A 21,372-nucleotide genomic window follows, 5' to 3' on the forward strand; every position below is an offset into this window, starting at 1 on the left:
TTTTTAGGTTTCACTCTGTTTTCTCCTATATTGATAGATGTATTTGGAACTCGAAATCCAACACGGTTAGTGCTAGCTTCTTGAAACTTGACACAGTAAAGTAGTTTCACGTTCTATATGTATGCTTTGTTTCCTCTTGATGTAGCCCTAAGCAGTGACTGGCGAGAAACACTTTCATGGAAAGGGGTTGCCAAGCTTCCAAAAATTATGAAACTCCAGAAATCTCAGCAAATATTTCTTCACCCAAACTGGATGATACTTTCAGGTAATGATCAGTACACGAAGGCGACTTGGTTCCCCAAATTTCGTTCTTCTATGTTGAAGCGTTCATTTCCAGTAACAGTTTGAATTTTTAGGTTTCACTCTGTTTTCTCCTATATTGATACATGTATTTGGAACTCTAAATCCAACACGGTTTGTGCTAGCTTCTTGAAACTTGACACAGTAAAGTAGTTTCACGTTCTATATGTATGCTTTGTTTCCTCTTGATGTAGCCCTAAGCAGTGACTGGCGAGAAACACTTTCATGGAAAGGGGTTGCCAAGCTTCCAAAAATTACGAATCTCCAGAAATCTCAGCAAATATTGTTTCACCCAAACTGGATGATACTTTCAGGTAATGATCAGTACACGAAGGCGACTTGATTCCCCAAATTTCGTTCTTCTATGTTGAAGCGTTCATTTCCAGTAACACTTTGAATTTTTAGGTTTCACTCTGTTTTCTCCTATATTGATACATGTATTTGGAACTCTAAATCCAACACGGTTAGTGCTAGCTTCTTGAAACTTGACACAGTAAAGTAGTTTCACGTTCTATATGTATGCTTTGTTTCCTCTTGATGTAGCCCTAAGCAGTGACTGGCGAGAAACACTTTCATGGAAAGGGGTTGCCAAGCTTCCAAAAATTATGAAACTCCAGAAATCTCAGCAAATATTTCTTCACCCAAACTGGATGATACTTTCAGGTAATGATCAGTACACGAATGCGACTTGGTTCCCCAAATTTCGTTCTTCTATGTTGAAGCGTTCATTTCAGTAACACTTTGAATTTTCAGGTATCACTCTGTTTTCTCCTATATTGATAGATGTATTTGGAACTCTAAATCCAACACGGTTTGTGCTAGCTTCTTGAAACTTGACACAGTAAAGTAGTTTCACGTTCTATATGTATGCTTTGTTTCCTCTTGAGGTAGCCCTAAGCAGTGACTGGCGAGAAACACTTTCATGGAAAGGGGTTGCCAAGCTTCCAAAAATTACGAATCTCCAGAAATCTCAGCAAATATTTTTTCACCCAAACTGGATGATACTTTCAGGTAATGATCAGTACACGAAGGCGACTTGGTTCCCCAAATTTCGTTCTTCTATGTTGAAGCGTTCGTTTCCAGTAACACTTTGAATTTTTAGGTTTCACTCTGTTTTCTCCTATATTGATACATGTATTTGGAACTCTAAATCCAACACGGTTTGTGCTAGCTTCTTGAAACTTGACACAGTAAAGTAGTTTCACGTTCTATCTCTATGTTTTGTTTCCTCTTGATGTAGCCCTAAACAGTGACTGGCGAGAAACATTTTCATGGAAAGGGGTTGCCAAGCTTCCAAAAATTACGAATCTCCAGAAATCTCAGCAAATATTTTTTCACACAAACTGGATGATACTTTCAGGTAATGATCAGTACACGAAGGCGACTTGGTTCCCCAAATTTCGTTCTTCTATGTTGAAGCGTTCATTTCCAGTAACACTTTGAATTTTTAGGTTTCACTCTGTTTTCTCCTATATTGATAGATGTATTTGGAACTCGAAATCCAACACGGTTAGTGCTAGCTTCTTGAAACTTGACACAGTAAAGTAGTTTCACGTTCTATATGTATGCTTTGTTTCCTCTTGATGTAGCCCTAAGCAGTGACTGGCGAGAAACACTTTCATGGAAAGGGGTTGCCAAGCTTCCAAAAATTATGAAACTCCAGAAATCTCAGCAAATATTTCTTCACCCAAACTGGATGATACTTTCAGGTAATGATCAGTACACGAAGGCGACTTGGTTCCCCAAATTTCGTTCTTCTATGTTGAAGCGTTCATTTCCAGTAACAGTTTGAATTTTTAGGTTTCACTCTGTTTTCTCCTATATTGATACATGTATTTGGAACTCTAAATCCAACACGGTTTGTGCTAGCTTCTTGAAACTTGACACAGTAAAGTAGTTTCACGTTCTATATGTATGCTTTGTTTCCTCTTGATGTAGCCCTAAGCAGTGACTGGCGAGAAACACTTTCATGGAAAGGGGTTGCCAAGCTTCCAAAAATTACGAATCTCCAGAAATCTCAGCAAATATTGTTTCACCCAAACTGGATGATACTTTCAGGTAATGATCAGTACACGAAGGCGACTTGATTCCCCAAATTTCGTTCTTCTATGTTGAAGCGTTCATTTCCAGTAACACTTTGAATTTTTAGGTTTCACTCTGTTTTCTCCTATATTGATACATGTATTTGGAACTCTAAATCCAACACGGTTAGTGCTAGCTTCTTGAAACTTGACACAGTAAAGTAGTTTCACGTTCTATATGTATGCTTTGTTTCCTCTTGATGTAGCCCTAAGCAGTGACTGGCGAGAAACACTTTCATGGAAAGGGGTTGCCAAGCTTCCAAAAATTATGAAACTCCAGAAATCTCAGCAAATATTTCTTCACCCAAACTGGATGATACTTTCAGGTAATGATCAGTACACGAATGCGACTTGGTTCCCCAAATTTCGTTCTTCTATGTTGAAGCGTTCATTTCCAGTAACAGTTTGAATTTTTAGATTTCACTCTGTTTTCTCCTATATTGATACATGTATTTGGAACTCTAAATCCAACACGGTTTGTGCTAGCTTCTTGAAACTTGACACAGTAAAGTAGTTTCACGTTCTATCTCTATGTTTTGTTTCCTCTTGATGTAGCCCTAAGCAGTGACTGGCGAGAAACATTTTCATGGAAAGGGGTTGCCACGCTTCCAAAAATTATGAATCTCCAGAAATCTCAGCAAATATTTTTTCACCCAAACTGGATGATACTTTCAGGTAATGATCAGTACACGAAGGCGACTTGGTTCCCCAAATTCCGTTCTTCTATGTTGAAGCGTTCATTTCCAGTAACACTTTGAATTTTTAGATTTCACTCTGATTTCTCCTATATTGATAGATGTATTTGGAACTCTAAATCCAACACGGTTTGTGCTAGCTTCTTGAAACTTGACACAGAAAAGTAGTTTCACGTTCTATCTCTGTGTTTTGTTTCCTCTTGATGTAGCCCTAAGCAGTGACTGGCGAGAAATATTTTCATGGAAAGGGGTTGCCAGGCTTCCAAAAATTACGAATCTCCAGAAATCTCAGCAAATATTTTTTCACCCAAACTGGATGATACTTTCAGGTAATGATCAGTACACGAAGGCGACTTGGTTCCCCAAATTTCGTTCTTCTATGTTGAAGCGTTCATTTCCAGTAACACTTTGAATTTTTAGGATTCACTCTGTTTTCTCCTATATTGATACATGTATTTGGAACTCTAAATCCAACACGGTTTGTGCTAGCTTCTTGAAACTTGACACAGTAAAGTAGTTTCACGTTCTATATGTATGCTTTGTTTCCTCTTGATGTAGCCCTAAGCAGTGACTGGCGAGAAACACTTTCATGGAAAGGGGTTGCCAAGCTTCCAAAAATTATGAATCTCCACAAATCTCAGCAAATATTTTTTCACCCAAACTGGATGATACTTTCAGGTAATGATCAGTACACGAAGGCGACTTGGTTCCCCAAATTTCGTTCTTCTATGTTGAAGCGTTCATTTCCAGTAACACTTTGAATTTTTAGGTTTCACTCTGTTTTCTCCTATATTGATACATGTATTTGGAACTCTAAATCCAACACGGTTTGTGCTAGCTTCTTGAAACTTGACACAGTAAAGTAGTTTCTCGTTCTATCTCTATGTTTTGTTTCCTATTGATGTAGCCCTAAACAGTGACTGGCGAGAAACATTTTCATGGAAAGAGGTTGCCAAGCTTCCAAAAATTACGAATCTCCAGAAATCTCAGCAAATATTTTTTCACCCAAACTGGATGATACTTTCAGGTAATGATCAGTACACGAAGGCGACCTGGTTCACCAAATTTCGTTCTTCTATGTTGAAGCGTTCATTTCCAGTAACACTTTGAATTTTTAGGTTTCACTCTGTTTTCTCCTATATTGATAGATGTATTTGGAACTCTAAATCCAACACGGTTTGTGCTAGCTTCTTGAAACTTGACACAGTAAAGTAGTTTCACGTTCTATCTCTATTTTTGTTTCCTCTTGATGTAGCCCTAAGCAGTGACTGGCGAGAAACATTTTCATGGAAAGGGTTTGCCAAGCTTCCAAAAATTACGAATCTCCAGAAATCTCAGCAAATATTTTTTCACCCAAACTGGATGATAGTTTCAGGTAATGATCAGTACACTAAGCCCACTTGGTTCCCCAAATTTCGTTCTTCTATGTTGAAGAGTTCGTTTCCAGTAACAGTTTGAATTTTTAGGTTTCACTCTGTTCTCTCCTATATTGATACATGTATTTGGAACTCTAAATCCAACACGGTTTGTGCTAGCTTCTTGAAACTTCACACAATAAAGTAGTTTCACGTTCTCTCACTGTGTTATGTTTCCTCTTGATGTAGCCCTAAGCAGTGACTGGTGAGAAACACTTTCATTGAAAGGGGTTGCCAAGCTTCCAAAAATTACGAGTCTCCAGAAATCTCAGCAAATATTTTTGCACCCAAACTGGATGATACTTTCAGGTAATGATCAGTACACGAAGGCGACTTGGTTCCCCAAATTTCGTTCTTCTATGTTGAAGCGTTCGTTTCCAGTAACACTTTGAATTTTTAGGTTTCACTCTGTTTTCTCCTATATTGATACATGTATTTGGAACTCTAAATCCAACACGGTTTGTGCTAGCTTCTTGAAACTTGACACAGTAAAGTAGTTTCACGTTCTATCTCTATGTTTTGTTTCCTCTTGATGTAGCCCTAAACAGTGACTGGCGAGAAACATTTTCATGGAAAGGGGTTGCCAAGCTTCCAAAAATTACGAATCTCCAGAAATCTCAGCAAATATTTTTTCACACAAACTGGATGATACTTTCAGGTAATGATCAGTACACGAAGGCGACTTGGTTCCCCAAATTTCGTTCTTCTATGTTGAAGCGTTCATTTCCAGTAACACTTTGAATTTTTAGGTTTCACTCTGTTTTCTCCTATATTGATAGATGTATTTGGAACTCGAAATCCAACACGGTTAGTGCTAGCTTCTTGAAACTTGACACAGTAAAGTAGTTTCACGTTCTATATGTATGCTTTGTTTCCTCTTGATGTAGCCCTAAGCAGTGACTGGCGAGAAACACTTTCATGGAAAGGGGTTGCCAAGCTTCCAAAAATTATGAAACTCCAGAAATCTCAGCAAATATTTCTTCACCCAAACTGGATGATACTTTCAGGTAATGATCAGTACACGAAGGCGACTTGGTTCCCCAAATTTCGTTCTTCTATGTTGAAGCGTTCATTTCCAGTAACAGTTTGAATTTTTAGGTTTCACTCTGTTTTCTCCTATATTGATACATGTATTTGGAACTCTAAATCCAACACGGTTTGTGCTAGCTTCTTGAAACTTGACACAGTAAAGTAGTTTCACGTTCTATATGTATGCTTTGTTTCCTCTTGATGTAGCCCTAAGCAGTGACTGGCGAGAAACACTTTCATGGAAAGGGGTTGCCAAGCTTCCAAAAATTACGAATCTCCAGAAATCTCAGCAAATATTGTTTCACCCAAACTGGATGATACTTTCAGGTAATGATCAGTACACGAAGGCGACTTGATTCCCCAAATTTCGTTCTTCTATGTTGAAGCGTTCATTTCCAGTAACACTTTGAATTTTTAGGTTTCACTCTGTTTTCTCCTATATTGATACATGTATTTGGAACTCTAAATCCAACACGGTTAGTGCTAGCTTCTTGAAACTTGACACAGTAAAGTAGTTTCACGTTCTATATGTATGCTTTGTTTCCTCTTGATGTAGCCCTAAGCAGTGACTGGCGAGAAACACTTTCATGGAAAGGGGTTGCCAAGCTTCCAAAAATTATGAAACTCCAGAAATCTCAGCAAATATTTCTTCACCCAAACTGGATGATACTTTCAGGTAATGATCAGTACACGAATGCGACTTGGTTCCCCAAATTTCGTTCTTCTATGTTGAAGCGTTCATTTCAGTAACACTTTGAATTTTCAGGTATCACTCTGTTTTCTCCTATATTGATAGATGTATTTGGAACTCTAAATCCAACACGGTTTGTGCTAGCTTCTTGAAACTTGACACAGTAAAGTAGTTTCACGTTCTATATGTATGCTTTGTTTCCTCTTGAGGTAGCCCTAAGAAGTGACTGGCGAGAAACACTTTCATGGAAAGGGGTTGCCAAGCTTCCAAAAATTACGAATCTCCAGAAATCTCAGCAAATATTTTTTCACCCAAACTGGATGATACTTTCAGGTAATGATCAGTACACGAAGGCGACTTGGTTCCCCAAATTTCGTTCTTCTATGTTGAAGCGTTCGTTTCCAGTAACACTTTGAATTTTTAGGTTTCACTCTGTTTTCTCCTATATTGATACATGTATTTGGAACTCTAAATCCAACACGGTTTGTGCTAGCTTCTTGAAACTTGACACAGTAAAGTAGTTTCACGTTCTATCTCTATGTTTTGTTTCCTCTTGATGTAGCCCTAAACAGTGACTGGCGAGAAACATTTTCATGGAAAGGGGTTGCCAAGCTTCCAAAAATTACGAATCTCCAGAAATCTCAGCAAATATTTTTTCACACAAACTGGATGATACTTTCAGGTAATGATCAGTACACGAAGGCGACTTGGTTCCCCAAATTTCGTTCTTCTATGTTGAAGCGTTCATTTCCAGTAACACTTTGAATTTTTAGGTTTCACTCTGTTTTCTCCTATATTGATAGATGTATTTGGAACTCGAAATCCAACACGGTTAGTGCTAGCTTCTTGAAACTTGACACAGTAAAGTAGTTTCACGTTCTATATGTATGCTTTGTTTCCTCTTGATGTAGCCCTAAGCAGTGACTGGCGAGAAACACTTTCATGGAAAGGGGTTGCCAAGCTTCCAAAAATTATGAAACTCCAGAAATCTCAGCAAATATTTCTTCACCCAAACTGGATGATACTTTCAGGTAATGATCAGTACACGAAGGCGACTTGGTTCCCCAAATTTCGTTCTTCTATGTTGAAGCGTTCATTTCCAGTAACAGTTTGAATTTTTAGGTTTCACTCTGTTTTCTCCTATATTGATACATGTATTTGGAACTCTAAATCCAACACGGTTTGTGCTAGCTTCTTGAAACTTGACACAGTAAAGTAGTTTCACGTTCTATATGTATGCTTTGTTTCCTCTTGATGTAGCCCTAAGCAGTGACTGGCGAGAAACACTTTCATGGAAAGGGGTTGCCAAGCTTCCAAAAATTACGAATCTCCAGAAATCTCAGCAAATATTGTTTCACCCAAACTGGATGATACTTTCAGGTAATGATCAGTACACGAAGGCGACTTGATTCCCCAAATTTCGTTCTTCTATGTTGAAGCGTTCATTTCCAGTAACACTTTGAATTTTTAGGTTTCACTCTGTTTTCTCCTATATTGATACATGTATTTGGAACTCTAAATCCAACACGGTTAGTGCTAGCTTCTTGAAACTTGACACAGTAAAGTAGTTTCACGTTCTATATGTATGCTTTGTTTCCTCTTGATGTAGCCCTAAGCAGTGACTGGCGAGAAACACTTTCATGGAAAGGGGTTGCCAAGCTTCCAAAAATTATGAAACTCCAGAAATCTCAGCAAATATTTCTTCACCCAAACTGGATGATACTTTCAGGTAATGATCAGTACACGAATGCGACTTGGTTCCCCAAATTTCGTTCTTCTATGTTGAAGCGTTCATTTCCAGTAACAGTTTGAATTTTTAGATTTCACTCTGTTTTCTCCTATATTGATACATGTATTTGGAACTCTAAATCCAACACGGTTTGTGCTAGCTTCTTGAAACTTGACACAGTAAAGTAGTTTCACGTTCTATCTCTATGTTTTGTTTCCTCTTGATGTAGCCCTAAGCAGTGACTGGCGAGAAACATTTTCATGGAAAGGGGTTGCCACGCTTCCAAAAATTATGAATCTCCAGAAATCTCAGCAAATATTTTTTCACCCAAACTGGATGATACTTTCAGGTAATGATCAGTACACGAAGGCGACTTGGTTCCCCAAATTCCGTTCTTCTATGTTGAAGCGTTCATTTCCAGTAACACTTTGAATTTTTAGATTTCACTCTGATTTCTCCTATATTGATAGATGTATTTGGAACTCTAAATCCAACACGGTTTGTGCTAGCTTCTTGAAACTTGACACAGAAAAGTAGTTTCACGTTCTATCTCTGTGTTTTGTTTCCTCTTGATGTAGCCCTAAGCAGTGACTGGCGAGAAATATTTTCATGGAAAGGGGTTGCCAGGCTTCCAAAAATTACGAATCTCCAGAAATCTCAGCAAATATTTTTTCACCCAAACTGGATGATACTTTCAGGTAATGATCAGTACACGAAGGCGACTTGGTTCCCCAAATTTCGTTCTTCTATGTTGAAGCGTTCATTTCCAGTAACACTTTGAATTTTTAGGATTCACTCTGTTTTCTCCTATATTGATACATGTATTTGGAACTCTAAATCCAACACGGTTTGTGCTAGCTTCTTGAAACTTGACACAGTAAAGTAGTTTCACGTTCTATATGTATGCTTTGTTTCCTCTTGATGTAGCCCTAAGCAGTGACTGGCGAGAAACACTTTCATGGAAAGGGGTTGCCAAGCTTCCAAAAATTATGAATCTCCACAAATCTCAGCAAATATTTTTTCACCCAAACTGGATGATACTTTCAGGTAATGATCAGTACACGAAGGCGACTTGGTTCCCCAAATTTCGTTCTTCTATGTTGAAGCGTTCATTTCCAGTAACACTTTGAATTTTTAGGTTTCACTCTGTTTTCTCCTATATTGATACATGTATTTGGAACTCTAAATCCAACACGGTTTGTGCTAGCTTCTTGAAACTTGACACAGTAAAGTAGTTTCTCGTTCTATCTCTATGTTTTGTTTCCTATTGATGTAGCCCTAAACAGTGACTGGCGAGAAACATTTTCATGGAAAGAGGTTGCCAAGCTTCCAAAAATTACGAATCTCCAGAAATCTCAGCAAATATTTTTTCACCCAAACTGGATGATACTTTCAGGTAATGATCAGTACACGAAGGCGACCTGGTTCACCAAATTTCGTTCTTCTATGTTGAAGCGTTCATTTCCAGTAACACTTTGAATTTTTAGGTTTCACTCTGTTTTCTCCTATATTGATAGATGTATTTGGAACTCTAAATCCAACACGGTTTGTGCTAGCTTCTTGAAACTTGACACAGTAAAGTAGTTTCACGTTCTATCTCTATTTTTGTTTCCTCTTGATGTAGCCCTAAGCAGTGACTGGCGAGAAACATTTTCATGGAAAGGGTTTGCCAAGCTTCCAAAAATTACGAATCTCCAGAAATCTCAGCAAATATTTTTTCACCCAAACTGGATGATAGTTTCAGGTAATGATCAGTACACTAAGCCCACTTGGTTCCCCAAATTTCGTTCTTCTATGTTGAAGAGTTCGTTTCCAGTAACAGTTTGAATTTTTAGGTTTCACTCTGTTCTCTCCTATATTGATACATGTATTTGGAACTCTAAATCCAACACGGTTTGTGCTAGCTTCTTGAAACTTCACACAATAAAGTAGTTTCACGTTCTCTCACTGTGTTATGTTTCCTCTTGATGTAGCCCTAAGCAGTGACTGGTGAGAAACACTTTCATTGAAAGGGGTTGCCAAGCTTCCAAAAATTACGAGTCTCCAGAAATCTCAGCAAATATTTTTGCACCCAAACTGGATGATACTTTCAGGTAATGATCAGTACACTAAGCCCACTTGGTTCCCCAAATTTCGTTCTTCTATGTTGAAGTGTTCGTTTCCAGTAACAGTTTGAATTTTGCGTTTCACACTGTTTTCTCCTATATTGATAGATATATTTGGAACTCTAAATCCAACACAGTTTGTGCTAGCTTCTTGAAACTTCACACTGTAAAGTAGTTTCACGTTCTCTCTCTATGTTATGTTTCCTCTTGATGTAGCCCTAAGCAGTGACTGGCGAGAAACACTTTCATTGAACGGGGTTGCCAAGCTTCCAAAAATTAAGTATCTCCAGAAATCTCAGCAAATATTTTTTCACCCAAACTGGATGATACTTTCAGGTAATGATCAGTACACTAAGCCCACTTGGTTCCCCAAATTTCGTTCTTCTATGTTGAAGCGTTCGTTTCCAGTAACAGTTTGAATTTTGGCGTTTCACACTGTTTTCTCCTATATTGGTACATGTATTTGGAACTCTAAATCCAACACGGTTTGTGCTAGCTTCTTGAAACTTGACACAGTAAAGTAGTTTCACGTTCTATCTCTATGTTTTGTTTTCTCTTGATGTAGCCCTAAGCAGTGACTGGCGAGAAACACTTTCATGGAAAGGGGTTTCCAAGCTTCCAAAAATTACGATTCTCCAGAAATCTCAGCAAATATTTTTTCACCCAAACTGGATGATACTTTCAGGTAATGATCAGTACACTAAGGCGACTTGGTTCCCCAAATTTCGTTCTTCTATGTTGAAGCGTTCATTTCCAGTAACACTTTGAATTTTTAGGTATCACTCTGTTTTCTCCTATATTGATACATGTATTTGGAACTCTAAATCCAACACGGTTTGTGCTAGCTTCTTGAAACTTGACACAGTAAAGTAGTTTCACGTTCTATCTCTATGTTTTGTTTCCTCTTGATGTAGCCCTAAGCAGTCACTGGCGAGAAACATTTACATGGAAAGGGGTTGCCAAGCTTCTAAAAATTACGAATCTCCAGAAATCTCAGCAAATATTTTTTCACCCAAACTGGATGATACTTTCAGGTAATGATCAGTACACGAAGGCGACTTGGTTCCCCAAATTTCGTTCTTCTATGTTGAAGCGTTCATTTCAGTAACACTTTGAATTTTTAGGTATCACTCTGTTTTCTCCTATATTGATAGATGTATTTGGAACTCTAAATCCAACACGGTTTGTGCTAGCTTCTTGAAACTTGACACAGTAAAGTAGTTTCACGTTCTATATGTATGCTTTGTTTCCTCTTGATGTAGCCCTAAGCAGTGACTGGCGAGAAACACTTTCATGGAAAGGGGTTGTCAAGCTTCCAAAAATTACGAATCTCCAGAAATCTCAGCAAATATTGTTTCACCCAAACTGGATGATACTTTCAGGTAATGATCAGTACACGAAGGCGACTTGGTTCCCCAAATTTCGTTCTTCTATGTTGAAGCGTTCATTTCCAGTAACACTTTGAATTTTTAGGTTTCACTCTGTTTTCTCCTATATTGATACATGTATTTGGAACTCTAAATCCAACACGGTTTGTGCTAGCTTCTTGAAACTTGACACAGTAAAGTAGTTTCACGTTCTATCTCTATGTTTTGTTTCCTCTTGATGTAGCCCTAAACAGTGACTGGCGAGAAACATTTTCATGGAAAGGGGTTGCCAAGATTCCAAAAATTACGAATCTCCAGAAATCTCAGCAAATATTTTTTCACACAAACTGGATGATACTTTCAGGTAATGATCAGTACACTAAGCCCCCTTGGTTACCCAAATTTCGTTCTTCTATGTTGAAGCGTTCGTTTCCAGTAACAGTTTGAATTTTGGCGTTTCACACTGTTTTCTCCTATATTGATAGATGTATATGAAACTCTAAACCCAACACGGTTTGTGCTAGCTCCTTGAAACTTGACACAATAAAGTAGTTTCAACTTCTATCTCTATGTTTTGTTTCCTCTTGATGTAGCCATAAGCAGTGACTGGCGAGAAACACTTTCATTGAAAGGGGTTGCCAAGCTTCCAAAAATTACGGGTCTCCAGAAATCTCAGCAAATATTTTTTCACCCAAACTGGATGATACTATCAGGTAATGATCAGTACACTAAGCCCACTTGGTTCCCCAAATTTCGTTCTTCTATGTTGAAGCGTTCGTTTCCAGTAACAGTTTGAATTTTGGCGTTTCACACTGTTTTCTCCTATATTGATAGATGTATATGAAACTCTAAATCCAACACGGTTTGTGCTAGCTCCTTGAAACTTGACACAATAAAGTAGTTTCAACTTCTATCTCTATGTTTTGTTTCCTCTTGATGTAGCCCTAAACAGTGACTGGCGAGAAACACTTTCACTGAAAGGGGTTGCCAAGCTTCCAAAAATTAAGAATCTCCAGAAATCTCAGCAAATATTTTTTCACCCAAACTGGATGATACTTTCAGGTAATGATCAGTACACTAAGCCCACTTGGTTCCCCATATTTCGTTCTTCTATGTTGAAGCGTTCATTTCCAGTAACACTTTGAATTTTTAGGTTTCACTCTGTTTTCTCCTATATTGATAGATGTATTTGGAACTCTAAATCCAACACGGTTTGTGCTAGCTTCTTGAAACTTGACACAGTAAAGTAGTTTCACGTTCTATCTCTATGTTTTGTTTCCTCTTGTTGTAGCCCTAAGCAGTGACTGGCGAGAAACATTTTCATGGAAAGGGTTTGCCAAGCTTCCAAAAATTACGAATCTCCAGAAATCTCAGCAAATATTTTTTCACCCAAACTGGATGATAGTTTCAGGTAATGATCAGTACACTAAGCCCACTTGGTTCCCCAAATTTCGTTCTTCTATGTTGAAGAGTTCGTTTCCAGTAACAGTTTGAATTTTTAGGTTTCACTCTGTTCTCTCCTATATTGATACATGTATTTGGAACTCTAAATCCAACACGGTTTGTGCTAGCTTCTTGAAACTTCACACAATAAAGTAGTTTCACGTTCTCTCTCTGTGTTATATTTCCTCTTGATGTAGCCCTAAGCAGTGACTGGTGAGAAACACTTTCATTGAAAGGGGTTGCCAAGCTTCCAAAAATTACGAGTCTCCAGAAATCTCAGCAAATATTTTTGCACCCAAACTGGATGATACTTTCAGGTAATGATCAGTACACTAAGCCCACTTGGTTCCCCAAATTTCGTTCTTCTATGTTGAAGTGTTCGTTTCCAGTAACAGTTTGAATTTTGCGTTTCACACTGTTTTCTCCTATATTGATAGATGTATTTGGAACTCTAAATCCAACACAGTTTGGGCTAGCTTCTTGAAACTTCACACTGTAAAGTAGTTTCACGTTCTCTCTCTATGTTATGTTTCCTCTTGATGTAGCCCTAAGCAGTGACTGGCGAGAAACACTTTCATTGAACGGGGTTGCCAAGCTTCCAAAAATTAAGTATCTCCAGAAATCTCAGCAAATATTTTTTCACCCAAACTGGATGATACTTTCAGGTAATGATCAGTACACTAAGCCCACTTGGTTCCCCAAATTTCGTTCTTCTATGTTGAAGCGTTCGTTTCCAGTAACAGTTTGAATTTTGGCGTTTCACACTGTTTTCTCCTATATTGGTACATGTATTTGGAACTCTAAATCCAACACGGTTTGTGCTAGCTTCTTGAAACTTGACACAGTAAAGTAGTTTCATGTTCTATCTCTATGTTTTGTTTTCTCTTGATGTAGCCCTAAGCAGTGACTGGCGAGAAACACTTTCATGGAAAGGGGTTGCCAAGCTTCCAAAAATTACGATTCTCCAGAAATCTCAGCAAATATTTTTTCACCCAAACTGGATGATACTTTCAGGTAATGATCAGTACACGAAGGCGACTTGGTTCCCCAAATTTCGTTCTTCTATGTTGAAGCGTTCATTTCCAGTAACACTTTGAATTTTTAGGTATCACTCTGTTTTCTCCTATATTGATACATGTATTTGGAACTCTAAATCCAACACGGTTTGTGCTAGCTTCTTGAAACTTGACACAGTAAAGTAGTTTCACGTTCTATCTCTATGTTTTGTTTCCTCTTGATGTAGCCCTAAGCAGTGACTGGCGAGAAACATTTACATGGAAAGGGGTTGCCAAGCTTCTAAAAATTACGAATCTCCAGAAATCTCAGCAAATATTTTTTCACCCAAACTGGATGATACTTTCAGGTAATGATCAGTACACGAAGGCGACTTGGTTCCCCAAATTTCGTTCTTCTATGTTGAAGCGTTCATTTCAGTAACACTTTGAATTTTTAGGTATCACTCTGTTTTCTCCTATATTGATAGATGTATTTGGAACTCTAAATCCAACACGGTTTGTGCTAGCTTCTTGAAACTTGACACAGTAAAGTAGTTTCACGTTCTATATGTATGCTTTGTTTCCTCTTGAGGTAGCCCTAAGCAGTGACTGGCGAGAAACATTTTCATGGAAAGGGGTTGCCAAGCTTCCAAAAATTACGAATCTCCAGAAATCTCAGCAAATATTGTTTCACCCAAACTGGATGATACTTTCAGGTAATGATCAGTACACGAAGGCGACTTGGTTCCCCAAATTTCGTTCTTCTATGTTGAAGCGTTCGTTTCCAGTAACACTTTGAATTTTTAGGTTTCACTCTGTTTTCTCCTATATTGATACATGTATTTGGAACTCTAAATCCAACACGGTTTGTGCTAGCTTCTTGAAACTTGACACAGTAAAGTAGTTTCACGTTCTATCTCTATGTTTTGTTTCCTCTTGATGTAGCCCTAAACAGTGACTGGCGAGAAACATTTTCATGGAAAGGGGTTGCCAAGCTTCCAAAAATTACGAATCTCCAGAAATCTCAGCAAATATTTTTTCACACAAACTGGATGATACTTTCAGGTAATGATCAGTACACGAAGGCGACTTGGTTCCCCAAATTTCGTTCTTCTATGTTGAAGCGTTCATTTCCAGTAACAGTTTGAATTTTTAGGTTTCACTCTGTTTTCTCCTATATTGATACATGTATTTGGAACTCTAAATCCAACACGATTTGTGCTAGCTTCTTGAAACTTGACACAGTAAAGTAGTTTCACGTTCTATATGTATGCTTTGTTTCCTCTTGATGTAGCCCTAAGCAGTGACTGGCGAGAAACACTTTCATGGAAAGGGGTTGCCAAGCTTCCAAAAATTACGAATCTCCAGAAATCTCAGCAAATATTGTTTCACCCAAACTGGATGATACTTTCAGGTAATGATCAGTACACGAAGGCGACTTGATTCCCCAAATTTCGTTCTTCTATGTTGAAGCGTTCATTTCCAGTAACACTTTGAATTTTTAGGTTTCACTCTGTTTTCTCCTATATTGATACATGTATTTGGAACTCTAAATCCAACACGGTTTGTGCTAGCTTCTTGAAACTTGACACAGTAAAGTAGTTTCACGTTCTATCTCTATGTTTTGTTTCCTCTTGATGTAGCCCTAAACAGTGACTGGCGAGAAACATTTTCATGGAAAGGGGTTGCCAAGCTTCCAAAAATTACGAATCTCCAGAAATCTCAGCAAATATTTTTTCACCCAAACTGGATGATACTTTCAGGTAATGATCAGTACACGAAGGCGACTTGGTTCCCCAAATTTCGTTCTTCTATGTTGAAGCGTTCATTTCCAGTAACACTTTGAATTTTTAGGTTTCACTCTGTTTTCTCCTATATTGATAGATGTATTTGGAACTCGAAATCCAACACGGTTAGTGCTAGCTTCTTGAAACTTGACACAGTAAAGTAGTTTCACGTTCTATATGTATGCTTTGTTTCCTCTTGATGTAGCCCTAAGCAGTGACTGGCGAGAAACACTTTCATGGAAAGGGGTTGCCAAGCTTCCAAAAATTATGAAACTCCAGAAATCTCAGCAAATATTTCTTCACCCAAACTGGATGATACTTTCAGGTAATGATCAGTACACGAAGGCGACTTGGTTCCCCAAATTTCGTTCTTCTATGTTGAAGCGTTCATTTCCAGTAACAGTTTGAATTTTTAGGTTTCACTCTGTTTTCTCCTATATTGATACATGTATTTGGAACTCTAAATCCAACACGGTTTGTGCTAGCTTCTTGAAACTTGACACAGTAAAGTAGTTTCACGTTCTATCTCTATGTTTTGTTTCCTATTGATGTAGCCCTAAGCAGTGACTGGCGAGAAACACTTTCATGGAAATGGGTTGCCAAGCTTCCAAAAATTACGAATCTCCAGAAATCTCAGCAAATATTTTTTCACCCAAACTGGATGATACTTTCAGGTAATGATCAGTACACGAAGGCGACTTGGTTCTCCAAATTTCGTTCTTCTATGTTGAAGCGTTCATTTCCAGTAACACTTTGAATTTTTAGGTTTCACTCCGTTTTCTCCTATATTGATAGATGTATTTGGAACTCTAAATCCAACACGGTTTGTGCTAGCTTCTTGAAACTTGACACAGTAAAGTAGTTTCACGTTCTATCTCTATGTTTTGTTTCCTCTTGATGTAGCCCTAAACAGTGACTGGCGAGAAACATTTTCATGGAAAGGGGTTGCCAAGCTTCCAAAAATTACGAATCTCCAGAAATCTCAGCAAATATTTTTTCACACAAACTGGATGATACTTTCAGGTAATGATCAGTACACGAAGGCGACTTGGTTCCCCAAATTTCGTTCTTCTATGTTGAAGCGTTCATTTCCAGTAACAGTTTGAATTTTTAGATTTCACTCTGTTTTCTCCTATATTGATACATGTATTTGGAACTCTAAATCCAACACGGTTTGTGCTAGCTTCTTGAAACTTGACACAGTAAAGTAGTTTCACGTTCTATCTCTATGTTTTGTTTCCTCTTGATGTAGCCCTAAGCAGTGACTGGCGAGAAACATTTTCATGGAAAGGGGTTGCCACGCTTCCAAAAATTATGAATCTCCAGAAATCTCAGCAAATATTTTTTCACCCAAACTGGATGATACTTTCAGGTAATGATCAGTACACGAAGGCGACTTGGTTCCCCAAATTTCGTTCTTCTATGTTGAAGCGTTCATTTCCAGTAACACTTTGAATTTTTAGGTTTCACTCTGTTTTCTCCTATATTGATACATGTATTTGGAACTCTAAATCCAACACGGTTTGTGCTAGCTTCTTGAAACTTGACACAGTAAAGTAGTTTCACGTTCTATATGTATGCTTTGTTTCCTCTTGATGTAGCCCTAAGCAGTGACTGGCGAGAAACACTTTCATGGAAAGGGGTTGCCAAGCTTCCAAAAATTATGAATCTCCAGAAATCTCAGCAAATATTTTTTCACCCAAACTGGATGATACTTTCAGGTAATGATCAGTACACGAAGGCGACTTGGTTCCCCAAATTTCGTTCTTCTATGTTGAAGCGTTCATTTCCAGTAACACTTTGAATTTTTAGGTTTCACTCTGTTTTCTCCTATATTGATACATGTATTTGGAACTCTAAATCCAACACGGTTTGTGCTAGCTTCTTGAAACTTGACACAGTAAAGTAGTTTCTCGTTCTATCTCTATGTTTTGTTTCCTCTTGATGTAGCCCTAAACAGTGACTGGCGAGAAACATTTTCATGGAAAGGTGTTGCCAAGCTTCCAAAAATTACGAATCTCCAGAAATCTCAGCAAATATTTTTTCACACAAACTGGATGATACTTTCAGGTCATGATCAGTACACTAAGCCCACTTGGTTCCCCAAATTTCGTTCTTCTGAGTTGAAGCGTTCGTTTCCAGTAACAGTTTGAATTTTGGCGTTTCACACTGTTTTCTCCTATATTGATAGATGTATTTGGAACTCTAAATCCAACACGGTTTTTGCTAGCTTCTTGAAACTTCACACAGTAAAGTAGTTTCACGTTCTCTCTCTATGTTATGTTTCCTCTTTATGTAGCCCTAAGCAGTGACTGGCGAGAAACACTTTCATTGAAAGGGGTGGCCAAGCTTCCAAAAATTAAGAATCTCCAGAAATCTCAGCAAATATTTTTTCACCCAAACTGGGTGATACTTTTAGGTAATGATCAGTACACTAAGCCCACTTGGTTCCCCACATTTCGTTCTTCTATGTTGAAGAGTTCGTTTCCAGTAACAGTTTGAATTTTGCGTTTCACACTGTTTTCTCCTATATTGGTAGATGTATTTGGAACCCTATATCCAACACGGTTTGTGCTAGCTCCTTGAAACTTGACACAATAAAGTAGTTTCAATTTCTATCTCTAGGTTTTGTTTCCTCTTGATGTAGCCCTAAGCAGTGACTGGCGAGAAACACTTTCATTGAAAGGGGTTGCCAAGCTTCCAAAAATTACGAATCTCCAGAAATCTCAGCAAATATTTTTTCACCCAAACTGGATGATACTTTCAGGTAATGATCAGTACACGAAGGCGACTTGGTTCCCCAAATTTCGTTCTTCTATGTTGAAGCGTTCATTTCCAGTAACACTTTGAATTTTTAGGTTTCACTCTGTTTTCTCCTATATTGATAGATGTATTTGGAACTCGAAATCCAACACGGTTAGTGCTAGCTACTTGAAACTTGACACAGTAAAGTAGTTTCACCTTCTATCTGTATGCTTTGTTTCCTCTTGATGTAGCCCTAAGCAGTGACTGGCGAGAAAGACTTTCATGGAAAGGGGTTGCCAAGCTTCCAAAAATTATGAAACTCCAGAAATCTCAGCAAATATTTCTTCAACCAAACTGGATGATACTTTCAGGTAATGATCAGTACACGAAGGCGACTTGGTTCCCCAAATTTCGTTCTTCTATGTTGAAGCCTTCATTTCCAGTAACAGTTTGAATTTTTAGGTTTCACTCTGTTTTCTCCTATATTGATACATGTATTTGGAACTCTAAATCCAACACGGTTTGTGTTAGCTTCTTGAAACTTGACACAGTAAAGTAGTTTCACGTTCTATCTCTATGTTTTGTTTCCTCTTGATGTAGCCCTAAGCAATGACTGGCGAGAAACACTTTCATGGAAATGGGTTGCCAAGCTTCCAAAAATTACAAATCTCCAGAAATCTCAGCAAATATTGTTTCACCCAAACTGGATGATACTTTCAGGTAATGATCAGTACACGAAGGCGACCTGGTTCACCAAATTTCGTTCTTCTATGTTGAAGCGTTCATTTCCAGTAACACTTTGAATTTTTAGGTTTCACTCTGTTTTCTCCTATATTGATAGATGTATTTGGAACTCTAAATCCAACACGGTTTGTGCTAGCTTCTTGAAACTTGACACAGTAAAGTAGTTTCACGTTCTATCTCTATGTTTTGTTTCCTCTTGTTGTAGCCCTAAGCAGTGACTGGCGAGAAACATTTTCATGGAAAGGGTTTGCCAAGCTTCCAAAAATTACGAATCTCCAGAAATCTCAGCAAATATTTTTTCACCCAAACTGGATGATAGTTTCAGGTAATGATCAGTACACTAAGCCCACTTGGTTCCCCAAATTTCGTTCTTCTATGTTGAAGAGTTCGTTTCCAGTAACAGTTTGAATTTTTAGGTTTCACTCTGTTCTCTCCTATATTGATACATGTATTTGGAACTCTAAATCCAACACGGTTTGTGCTAGCTTCTTGAAACTTCACACAATAAAGTAGTTTCACGTTCTCTCTCTGTGTTATGTTTCCTCTTGATGTAGCCCTAAGCAGTGACTGGTGAGAAACACTTTCATTGAAAGGGGTTGCCAAGCTTCCAAAAATTACAAGTCTCCAGAAATCTCAGCAAATATTTTTGCACCCAAACTGGATGATACTTTCAGGTAATGATCAGTACACTAAGCCCACTTGGTTCCCCAAATTTCGTTCTTCTATGTTGAAGTGTTCGTTTCCAGTAACAGTTTGAATTTTGCGTTTCACACTGTTTTCTCCTATATTGATAGATGTATTTGGAACTCTAAATCCAACACAGTTTGTGCTAGCTTCTTGAAACTTCACACTGTAAAGTAGTTTCACGTTCTCTCTCTATGTTATGTTTCCTCTTGATGTAGCCCTAAGCAGTGACTGGCGAGAAACACTTTCATTGAACGGGGTTGCCAAGCTTCCAAAAATTAAGTATCTCCAGAAATCTCAGCAAATATTTTTTCACACAAACTGGATGATACTTTCAGGTAATGATCAGTACACTAAGCCCACTTGGTTCCCCAAATTTCGTTCTTCTATGTTGAAGCGTTCGTTTCCAGTAACAGTTTGAATTTTGGCGTTTCACACTGTTTTCTCCTATATTGGTACATGTATTTGGAACTCTAAATCCAACACGGTTTGTGCTAGCTTCTTGAAACTTGACACAGTAAAGTAGTTTCACGTTCTATCTCTATGTTTTGTTTTCTATTGATGTAGCCCTAAGCAGTGACTGGCGAGAAACACTTTCATGGAAAGGGGTTTCCAAGCTTCCAAAAATTACGATTCTCCAGAAATCTCAGCAAATATTTTTTCACCCAAACTGGATGATACTTTCAGGTAATGATCAGTACACGAAGGCGACTTGGTTCCCCAAATTTCGTTCTTCTATGTTGAAGCGTTCATTTCCAGTAACACTTTGAATTTTTAGGTATCACTCTGTTTTCTCCTATATTGATACATGTATTTGGAACTCTAAATCCAACACGGTTTGTGCTAGCTTCTTGAAACTTGACACAGTAAAGTAGTTTCACGTTCTATCTCTATGTTTTGTTTCCTCTTGATGTAGCCCTAAGCAGTGACTGGCGAGAAACATTTACATGGAAAGGGGTTGCCAAGCTTCTAAAAATTACGAATCTCCAGAAATCTCAGCAAATATTTTTTCACCCAAACTGGATGATACTTTCAGGTAATGATCAGTACACGAAGGCGACTTGGTTCCCCAAATTTCGTTCTTCTATGTTGAAGCGTTCATTTCAGTAACACTTTGAATTTTTAGGTATCACTCTGTTTTCTCCTATATTGATAGATGTATTTGGAACTCTAAATCCAACACGGTTTGTGCTAGCTTCTTGAAACTTGACACAGTAAAGTAGTTTCACGTTCTATCTCTATGTTTTGTTTCCTCTTGATGTAGCCCTAAGCAGTGACTGGCGAGAAACATTTTCATGGAAAGGGGTTGCCAAGCTTCCAAAAATTACGAATCTCCAGAAATCTCAGCAAATATTTTTTCACCCAAACTGGATGATACTTTCAGGTAATGATCAGTACACGAAGGCGACTTGGTTCCCCAAATTTCGTTCTTCTATGTTGAAGCGTTCATTTCCAGTAACAGTTTGAATTTTTAGGATTCACTCTGTTTTCTCCTATACTGATACATGTATTTGGAACTCTAAATCCAACACGGTTTGTGCTAGCTTCTTGAAACTTGACAC

This window comes from Spermophilus citellus (genome assembly GCF_964194105.1).
Source record: "Spermophilus citellus genome assembly, chromosome: X".
Taxonomy (NCBI): Eukaryota; Metazoa; Chordata; class Mammalia; order Rodentia; family Sciuridae; genus Spermophilus; species Spermophilus citellus.